At 40.0% G+C, this 10,677-nt stretch overlaps 1 protein-coding gene and 1 long non-coding RNA gene across 2 annotated transcripts in view; one reads left to right on the plus strand and one right to left on the minus strand.

The window, feature by feature from the left end:
- The window catches only part of LOC126383469 (putative ferric-chelate reductase 1), a 285,727-nt gene that overhangs the window by 64,957 nt on the left and 210,093 nt on the right, over positions 1-10,677 (plus strand). The window lies entirely within an intron of this gene.
- Positions 1,020-1,349, minus strand: LOC126383542 (uncharacterized). The gene is made up of 2 exons (XR_007569172.1): positions 1,261-1,349; positions 1,020-1,135 (listed from the first exon to the last, which is right to left on the minus strand). It is a non-coding gene; the product is annotated as an uncharacterized LOC126383542 (long non-coding RNA).

A 10,677-nucleotide genomic window follows, 5' to 3' on the forward strand; every position in this document is an offset into this window, starting at 1 on the left:
TTATGGTAAAAAGTATAGAAAATCTGATTAATCTCCTGAGGAGATTGTGTGTAATTGCCGGACAGCCCCTGGATTGTTGGTATCAGAGATTTTTCTTTATTACATTGGAGCTGATTAGCCAAAAATGTTCCTGATTTGTTACTGTGTTCAAAGTTATTATATCTTAGCTGCTATATGATAAATTCAGTTTTCTTTGATAGAATATTGTCCAGTTGCGATTTTCTACACTGTAATTGGCTCCATACTTGATCACTTGGATTGTTTGCATATTCCTGTGTTAGTTGTTTAATTTTTTTCCTCAGTGTTTTTTTCTGCTTGCAATTCCTGTTTCTTCTTGTAGGAGGAGAATGATATAATTTTTCGGTAACACTTCATAAGTCAGCCCGCGTTTTAGAGTGTACCTCTCGCCCACTTTCCCGGGAGTTAGCGTATAACTCCCGGGAACTTACATGTTCTTTCCCGGGAGTTAGAGTATCCCTTGCGGTCACTTACCACATACTTTCCCGGGAGTTAGTGTATAACAACGCGATCACTTGGCACATACTTCCCCGGGAGTTAGAGTATCCCTTGCGGTCACTTAGCACATACTTTCCCGGGAGTTAGAGTATAACTCGTCAATTGTGTAATTTCCCAAAACTTCTGGTTTAATTTCTTTATATGAATCTGTATATGTATGAAGTGCAACAAATGCTTTTGCCCTTTGCTCATGGCAGTTGATTCAGTCACTTTTATGTAGCCTATGTGTCATCAGGCAATTTCACCCACACTCCAGGGTTTTAATATTTATGTTTTGTTTACATTTCATTGAATGAGTTTGAATATGAATATGTCAAGAAATGGGTCTATATTCTGCAAATTACCTAATTAACGGGCAGGCTGGAGTACGAAGCAAACTTATCCCTCTTAAGTGCACATCTCTGGAAGTCTTGTAGTGCCATCCGAGGACGAAACACAAACAATACAGTAATGTAATAATATAGCCTACATATATCTTAAAATACACAATAATGAGTCATGAAAAGTTATAAAATGTTTTTATTATTTAATTACACAGAAACCACATGGTAGGTGCTGTTCTCACATCTACAGCGTACTTTCACCAAAACTTACAGGGAAACTAGGCAGTACTTTCCACCTAAGTATATACTAGCAAAAGAGACTGGGCTGGATTATGAAGTTTGTACTGTTTGCCCATCCTTAGTCTGAAAGTGCTAGGTAATTTCCCCAAAACTTACAGGGAAACTAGGCAGTACTTTCCACCTAAGTATATACTAACAAAAGAGACTGGGCTGGATTATGAAGTGTGCACTGTTTGCCTGTCCTTAGTCTTAAAGTACTGGGTAATTTCCCCAAAATTTACAGGGAAACTAGGCAGTACTTTACACCAAAGTATATACTAACAAAAGAGACCGGGCTGGATTATGAAGTGTGTACTGTTTGCCTGTCCTTAGTATGAAAGTACTGGGTAATTTCCCCAAAACTTACAGGGAAACTAGGCAGTACTTTACACCTAAGTATATACCAACAAAAGAGACCGGGCTGGAAAATTTGGAGTGTCATTATCTTCAAGAAAGTTTGCCCACTCCCGTCTCACCATTTTGTCAAAGTCTGGGTCTTTAGGTAAAGAGATATTAAAGCGCCATGTTGGGGACCGTTTATGGATGGTTTCTATTTGCAGATTGAGTGATACTGGTGCATGGTCGCTGATAATGATCGGGTGTATTTTTGTGGTAATTTTTTGTGAGATGGAGTAATTTAAGAAAAAAAAGTCAATTCTTGAAAATGAGCGATGCACAGGAGAGAAGAAAGTATATTCCCTCTTCAATGGGTATTTGAGTCTCCAGCCATCGCCAAGCCCAAAATCATCCATATATTCCTGTATTACCTTAGCCGATTGTGATTGCTTTGTGTGTACTGAGTTACTAGATCGGTCTAATGATGAATTTAGGACTGTGTTAAAGTCTCCTCCAATTATAGTTGTCAAGCTGTCTGATAGGTTACAGTAGATAGTAGAGAGAAGACTTTGTGAAAGAAGGCTGGATCATCATTACTAGGGGCATACAGATTAACGATTGTATATAATTTGTTAAAGATTGTTGCCTGAATAATGATGTAGCGGCCTTCTGGGTCTGTAACCGTGCTGTTTAAAGTAAATGGTAGTCTCTTGTGGACCATGATAGAGACACCTCTGCTGTTATAGCAGGATGAAAAAATTTGATTAAAATTTGGATCTTTAATAGATTTTTCTTCTGACTTTAGTAAGTGGGTTTCTTGTAGGAGAAAAATATCTGTTTTCAATTTTGTGACAAAGTCCATCACTTTAATTTTTTTCACCTGTGAGCGAATGCCATGTACATTCCAGGATACCAAGTGGGATGCTCAAGTGGGAAACTAAAGTGAGTCATTACTTTGCATAATCCAGGCATGTCCAAACTCAGCCCCTGGGGCCAATTGTGGCCCATAAACTGATTTTAAATGGCCCGTGGCTTGTCTGTCAAAGTACACTATATGTAGCCCACCATGCAATATTGGTTAATCAAGCAAGCTCACTCTGCATTTTTTCCATTTATCTCACAATGGCATCAAAGGTAGAAGGAACTGAAGTGGCTATAGTGGCTAAGGAACAGTTAGCTAACAGCAGGTAATAGAAATGGCCACAGCAAAAAAGCATAAGTCAACAGAAGCGCAAGGAAAGCTGCTACAGCAGCGGTGGAAGGGTGATTGTTTTTTCGCCAAGACCTTTTTTAATAACTCTACAATGCAAGAAGCAGCTAGCACCCAGGTATTTTCATATAATCTAATCTGGCCCCCATTCAAAAAAGTTTGGATATAACTGAATGCTAGGGCTGTAACTGTTTGTGTATTCTAATGGGTCACGGTCTAGTGTACACAGCTGCAAAGAGAGTACAAAGTATTTAACTAGACTGATGCATCTAATTTGGAACCATAGTTAACAAGCACAAATTTTGTCTTGAAACCTTTAGCTCTATGCTGTTAGCAACCTATGCTGAGGTCAATCACACTCTAGGGAGTGCAAATGAAATACTGGATCTTAGAGACCCATCTGTCCTGGTCAGCTATACTACAGCAACAGAGAGAGAGTTTGGTCTAGGACAAGGGCGATGTGTCAGAATTGCTCCACTGTTTTTTAATGGATACACATCCAACGTGCTTCCACATATTTGACAGCATTACCCAGATGTGCCGATCACTGGGATGATAAATGTTTAGTTGCTTTGGATGTCTAAATATAGCCATGATGTACCTTACTGAAATATAACTCCTAATGCGTAAGTTATATATTTAGGGACCGAGCCTAGAGGCAGAGGACTGCTCACAGAGCAGTCCTCGCCAAAGGCGAGGACCCTATTGTTTTTGGTGCGTTTATTCTTTCTTTCTTTCTTTCTCCCGCCGCCTCTTTGAACTGGAATTTGACCCCCTAAACATGCTCAAAAACTCACCAAAATTGGCACGCATATCAGAACCGGTGAAAATTTTTAGAAAATCATGAAATTAACCCCTAAAGTGCCAAAATGGGCTCTCTAGCGCCACCTAGGCACACAAAAATGGCCGCTACGGCCCGTAGGAACGTCGTAGAAACATGAAACCAAAACTGCCATGTTCGTCTCATCAAGACCTACAAATCACGCACTGACACCCCTCACCTAAATCCAACAGGAAGTGAGCTATTTGCCCTTTCAAAGTAAGATTTCGCCTCAAAACTGCTCTTCCTAAAAAAACATCTCCTCCTACACCGTTTATCGTATCGGCTTCAAACTCACACGGATGACAGATCAACTTGTGCTAATCAGATCTTCTGTATAACTTTTTCATTACTCGAACGGTTTGGATTTTATGGGCTCCATAAGGTGACATGTCACAAAACGGCCTGACGATCTTCGAATGCTGCCCCATAGGAAATGAATGGCAGCAGGGGGAGAAAGGGACCAATCTAAGGGCTTTTTCTAGCCTTTACAGCGTCTCCATACTTTGTGCTACAGACTCCATTCCAACTCTCAAATGTTTCCACAGGTCTCATCTATTCGCTCATGTTTTCATCTTTTTCCTATCTTTGCCCGTTTTTAATCTGTGCCTCTCAAAGTACCATGAGCAAAAGTGGAGAAATTGTCAGTTTATAATGGGTGTGTATTGCACGGAATGCTGTGAGCTAGAGTGGAGAGGCTCTAAAAATTGTCTAAAACTTTTGTCTTTAACTTGTTGCCATGGCCACAATTTTCACTGTACAGACTCAATTTATACCACAAAACGTAGGAAAATTTGTCCTGCTCACAGATATGTTGACATGGAATCTCTCACACGTACACATTTTTGCTGAGTGGCTCCAAAGCAAAGGGAGCGCCGATTTTTTTCTCATTCACTCCCATGTAAACTCAGAGGAGAAATTTCTGGAAACAGCTTAGGTGCAACACATTTTAAACTCGCTCCTCTGACCACATTTTTGACTGTAGAAATATAAAACACGACACGTGTGTTCACGAGAAGTGGCTGTCTCTCACAATCACTTTATTTTCTTGATTGGACCAACGGTTTGGGTATGGGAAGAACTTGTTCGAGGAGTTCAAACCCATATTAAACAGCCTTTGCTGATCTGCTCTCATGAGCTCTGTGTGTGCCCCTCACGTCCAGGCAAGTCAATAATCGCCATGACAACGGCTGCACACACAGACACAGCCACACAGCTCTGTCTGTCTGTGTGTCTCACAATCTTTAAAGGACAGATTACAGCAGCAGAATCTTAATTTGAAACAGCAAATACACATTATTAACCCCTAAAGTGCCAAAATGGGCTCTCTAGCGCCACCTAGGTGCACTAAACTGGCCACAGTGGCCCGTAGGAATGTCGTAGAAATATCAAACCAAAACTGCCGTGTTCGACGTACAAATCACGCGCTGACACCCATGACCTAATTCCAAAAGGAAGTGAGCTATTTGCCCTTTCAAAGTAAGATTTCGCCTCAAACATGCTCTTAAAAAAAAATGTCCTTCTACACCGTTTATTGTATCGGCTTTAAAGACACACACATGCCACCTCAACTGCTGCTAAACAGATCTTCTGTATAACTTTATCAACGGTGTGGGAATGGGAAGAACTTGTTCGAGGAGTTAAATCTCCACTAAAACAGGTCTCTTCTCTGTGTTCTGTCTCTGTCTGTCTCTGCTCTTCTGCCAGATGCACATGGCAACCGCTGTCACACACAAACTCACAGAAACATGATGTGTGTACGTGTCTACATCTTACATGCAGACATAACAGGGGCACAATCTCCATTTCAACCCTTTAGGTGCCAGAGTTTATTGAAATATTCCATTTTCATTTCAACATTTCAAAAGACTGTGGCTTGAAAGTGGTGAGAGATAAAGGCATACTGTAAATGACAAAAATATTCATCATGACCCAAGGTTTGTCATGGGAGTAAATTAACTCATCTAATTTGCATATTGTGGCGTCATTGGGCGGCGGCCATATTGGATTTCATAAATCTCAGTAAAAACATTTTGAACATATTTACACAGTAGATTTATTTTCTTTTGTATTGTTTTTGTCATCTCATCCTCAAAAAAAAGGGAGGGGAATCTGATGGGAGTAAATTAACTCATCTAATTTGCATACTGTGGCATCACTAGGCGGCAGCCATATTGGATTTCATTAATATCAGTAAAAAAGCATTTTGAACATATTTACACAGTAGATTTCTTTTGTTTTGTGCTGTTTTTGTCATCTCTTCCTCAAAATAAAGGAAGAGGAATCTGATGGGAAGAAATTTGCTCATCTAATTTGCATATTGTGACATCACTTCTACATACCTACAGCTACAGAAAGCATTCAAACATCAAAACGTTCAGCTCTGTAAGGATTTTCTGATGTTTGTGGCAATATGTTTGATATTTCTAAATAATTCACAGTGACGACATAAGCTGGGGGCCGAAACGGGCGCGAGTGCGAGGTCCCGCCCAACGCTGCTTGCAGCTTTAATTTTTTATTATACTTAGTTATTCTCAATTTCATAGCATAAGAGATGCTTTTCAGTTCATAGCCTTGCCTTTTTGGAGTGTTTGTTCCGTATTCGCACAGTGTTACAGTACTGTTTGAAATGGTCCTTATGTTAATAATTAAAATAGTTTACCAAAGTTGCCAGAGGGCAAAATTTAACCTCAGTCCCCGGCAAGATAATAATGTCTTCACATTTGAAGTACCCTGGGAGCCAGAAGAATCTGTGAGCTCCTTTTTTTATATGCTCTGGCAGATGCTTTTTGTTGCTTTGATTGGTTGTAAATCAATCCATAGCACCCAGAGGGATTTGGGACTGCTGGAAATCAAACATTAAGTGAGAGATTCCAGACAGTCTGGCGATGTCAGGCTGTACTTGCACTCCTGTTTAAAATGAATGAAAAGGGTAGCATTTTATATGTCAGCTTGGTAATAATGTGGTAATAGTGGGGTAATAGTTTGATAATATAGAGGTAATAAGTCAGTAATACCATGCATTTACCAAAGTTATAAAAGGTAATAGCTAGGTATAAACAATGAGTATGTCTGGGCTCTTCTTAGGCTGAAATGTATGAAAAAAGGGTATAAAGTTGTTAAGAAAAGTATGGTGATCTGCCTACAATAAAACTGTTCCATTAGTGTAATATCTGGATTAAAAATGGTAATATGATGACACAAATAGAGTAATAATCCAATAATAATTAGGTAATGTAAGTTGATGTTTTAACAATACAATCAGTCCAATTCCTTCATAATCGCATGGAAATACTTAGAAGTCAAAATTAGTAATTGCCATAAGTTATGTTCCAAACATTTCATTTTGTTTCAAGGTAATGTTGCACAAACTATATGTTAAATGCTGTGACTTGTTACCTGGAAACACTTGTGGTAGTTTTTGTGTAATAACCATGAATCAGGATTGCAAACTGTAAACTGACTCTTTCTACGACATCGATGTCCTTGGTTAAAAATCAAGGGCCAGAGAAACACACATGGTAATTGTAAATAACAATGAATCTAGCATGGCTGTAATGGCTATTTTACTGCACACTGACATAAATGTGTTAAGGACTGGCGAGAACCCAAGTAGCAGGAGATAGGCGGAGTAAATATTACAATAATTTATTACATAAACAGCAGCAAAAACACAAAAACGGCTGCACGGAGAAGTGAGCTGCCTGGTGGTGGCAGGAGGCGAGAGCTCTGGAGGACAAAGGCGGCGAGGCACCAAACCGTGAACGACAGAGACAAAAAACACGAGTCAGCGGAGCTGGTCAAAAAGAGAAGCAGGCAAAATACTCACAAGGCGAAAAAACTCAAGTAAGAGTAGCACTACTGAACGAGACGGAATTATCTGGCACCGAAGTGAAGTAAGAGCCGGCTTTATAGTGAGGTAGACGAGGTAAAATAGAAACCAGGGCTGCATCCCAAGTCTCTTAAAATTACTGCTAACCACCTTATCTAGCCACCTTATCTATCTGTTTAGTCCCTCCCACTTAGGAAAACATGCAAGGAGTCAGGAGTTAGGAGTGAGGAGCAAGGATTGCTGATTAAGAGACATGAGACAGCCTTACTCTGAAGCGTCATGTAAAGCGACGTCCTATTCTGGTGACGACGCGACAGCTGGATCTGCTGCATAACAGAGCCAGCGTTTGGCGTACATCCCAAGTCCCATTATATTCGCTGATCAAAGCCGTAACCCCCACCCCCTGCCGTCATGACTTTGGTCACACACTTTTGCATGTATTATCATTGTTATTGAGTCATTTGCCGAAGTTTGTTGCAATTAAAGAACAGTCTGTAGCCCTGCCACTGTCACTGTGATGAGCATCATTATCATTATTATTATCGTCATCATTATTATCACTGTTATTAAATCCACTTGCCATCATTCAACAAGTCAGCTGCTGAGTGAATAAGACATATCAGACCTGTCAGTCTGCCTCAATCAGTTTTATTTATAAAGCCCAATATCCCAAATCACAATTTGCCTCACAGGGCCTTACAGCAAACGACATCCCTCTGTCCTTAGGACCCTCACAGCGGATCAGGAAAACTCCTCAAAAAAACCCTTTAATGGGGAAAAAAATGGTAGAAACCTCAGGAAGAGCAACTGAGGAGGGATCCCTCTTCCAGGATGGACAGACGTGCAATAGATGTCGTACAGAACAGATCAACATGATAAATTAACAGTAATCTGTATGACACAATGAGACAGAGAGAGAGACAGAGAGAGGGGGAGAGATGCAGGACAGATGGTAATGACAGTAGCTTACAACAGCATTAATGAAAGTAATAATATTAATATTACCTACAGGCTATAAAACATTATTCCCCTCACATGACATGCAGGACAATTAATGATGGGCGTGTGTGTGTGTGTTATATCAACACGTGTGGTTCTGGACATGAGCAGCTGCACATTTAACAGCCACACATCACCGACAGTCCGTTGAACAACGCAACGGGTTGTGAATGAAATAAACTTAATTACAACATGACAGTCTTGCACGAAATATCATTAATGTTACTCTTTGTAGTCACGTAGGCATGTGAATTACAGCGTTTCATTGCAAAGAATGCATGTAACGGGTACACTTGCGCTGTTTCTCCGCCATCTCGTTCAAATGAGCCAGATGTAGGGGGCGGGTATTTATACGTCAGGGCCTCAAGCTGAAAAAGACTTCCTGTCAGGAACCTCTCGTGTTACCTTACTCATCGCACCTAACAGATCCCTCCTAACGCCTAACACTAACTCCTTACTGGCAGGAATAAGAGACATGAGACGGCCTTAAAGATGGCGGACCCTGAATGACTTCCGGTTCAAGTCAGGAGTTAGGAGTTAGCAGTATACAATTAAGAGATTTGGGATGCAGCCCAGGTGTGGGCCTGTGGTGGAAAAGTAGGTCAGCCCCGCCTCCGCCACACACCAGCCCTGCAGGTCATGGAAGGACAGGAGAACAAAAAAAGAGAAACAACGCAAGAGCAGCCACAAAACATGCATCAAAAACTCAAACCATAACAAAATGTGAACTCGAACTTTATAAAATTCTGTACTGCATCTTCATTGAAGCCTCTGTATCGTAACAATGTTAGGTCCGATTGTTAAGAAAGCAAGCTGGAAAAAAAAAAAAAAAAAAAAAAAAGGAATGATGCATGACAAATATGTATTGGTAAAATATTCTTTAATTGAAAAGGTAAAGCCATTAAATCTATTTTATTATTTTCTGGAAATCTTTTTAATTGCTTAAATAATTTTACATCATACATATATTGTCAGACCCGGGCTAGAAGGAGGACTCAGGATGCAGAGTGGGATCAGATAGGCTTTTATTCTGAAACTCTAAAGCTCTTGACAGAATGACAAAAGAATAGGCTGTGAAAAAATTACCTATCTAAACTGGATCTGAGCAGACTAACAAAGAAACAAAACACTCTGAAAACGGAGGAAAAGAAACAAACTCCTAATAAAACAAAACCACTCCAAAGGAGGGAAACCCAGACTACAGAAAAGGGTTACAACAGAAAATCACTACACAGGAGGCAAACCAAAACTACAGTCTAACTGCACTACAAAACTAGGCTATGAAAAATGTACAACAAAAAAAAAAAAAAATCACTCCAACGGAGGAAAGCAAAACAGCTATGAAACAAAACTACACTACAGGAAAACTACAATCTAACTGCACTACAAAACTAGGATATGAAAAATGTACAACAAAAAAATCACTTCAATGGAGGAAAGCAAAACAGCTAAGAAACAAAACTACACTACAGGCTGAGCAGTGAAACTTACCAAACAAAAGATCACTCCAACGGAGGAAAGAAAAGGCTATAAACATAAACTGCGAGACAGAGCTACGCTATAAAACTATCAAACAAAAAAATCACTCGTAAAGAGGCAAAAGAATACAGAATTACCAACAAGAGATCATGACTTGGACAAGACGAGGGCTGTGGCAAAAGGCTGGGGTGCACGGTAGAACGAGACTGTCCCTGCGTTCCAATACCCATACTACCACACTATTTAGTATGCCAGAAGAAGAATTAGTGTGTCCCAATACATAGTATGTCAGATGCAGTATGCCAAAAGTACCAGGATGTTCTACTACATCCGGTCACATTTCGCAGTATGCATGTCAGCATGCTTCTTTGGCCATTGTGACCCACAATCCTTTGCGCAGCGGAAGTTATGTCGCACTGACTGAGCTGCGTGTACAACCAACGCCCACATATAGCACGGAAGACAACAGGACACAGACAACACAGACAACTTTATTGTGATAATAGTATAATCAATGTTAGGGACAGACAACTTTATTGTGATAATAGTATAATCAATGTTAGGGTTCAACTACGACTACAATATAGAAGATTCTACCAGTATAGGCTGTGGTGTAAGTGTGGTATAAATAATGTATGAATATGACTAAATATGAATACACTATGGGCCAGGTATGAGCAGTATAGACTAGTAAATATATACATAGTAAAAGTCAAATACATATTAAGTAATGTAGGAAGAATGTGCAAGTATGTTACACTACAAATAAAAGTAATGTGAATGTAAGGCTGCTTCACGTGCAGACAGAATATAGTGCCAGCAGCTGCATAGCTGTAAATATATTTAACAACAAACATCTGCCAGCAACAGAGAGCTGTGTGTG

This window comes from Epinephelus moara, chromosome 22 (assembly GCF_006386435.1).
Source record: "Epinephelus moara isolate mb chromosome 22, YSFRI_EMoa_1.0, whole genome shotgun sequence".
Classification (NCBI taxonomy): Eukaryota; Metazoa; Chordata; class Actinopteri; order Perciformes; family Serranidae; genus Epinephelus; species Epinephelus moara.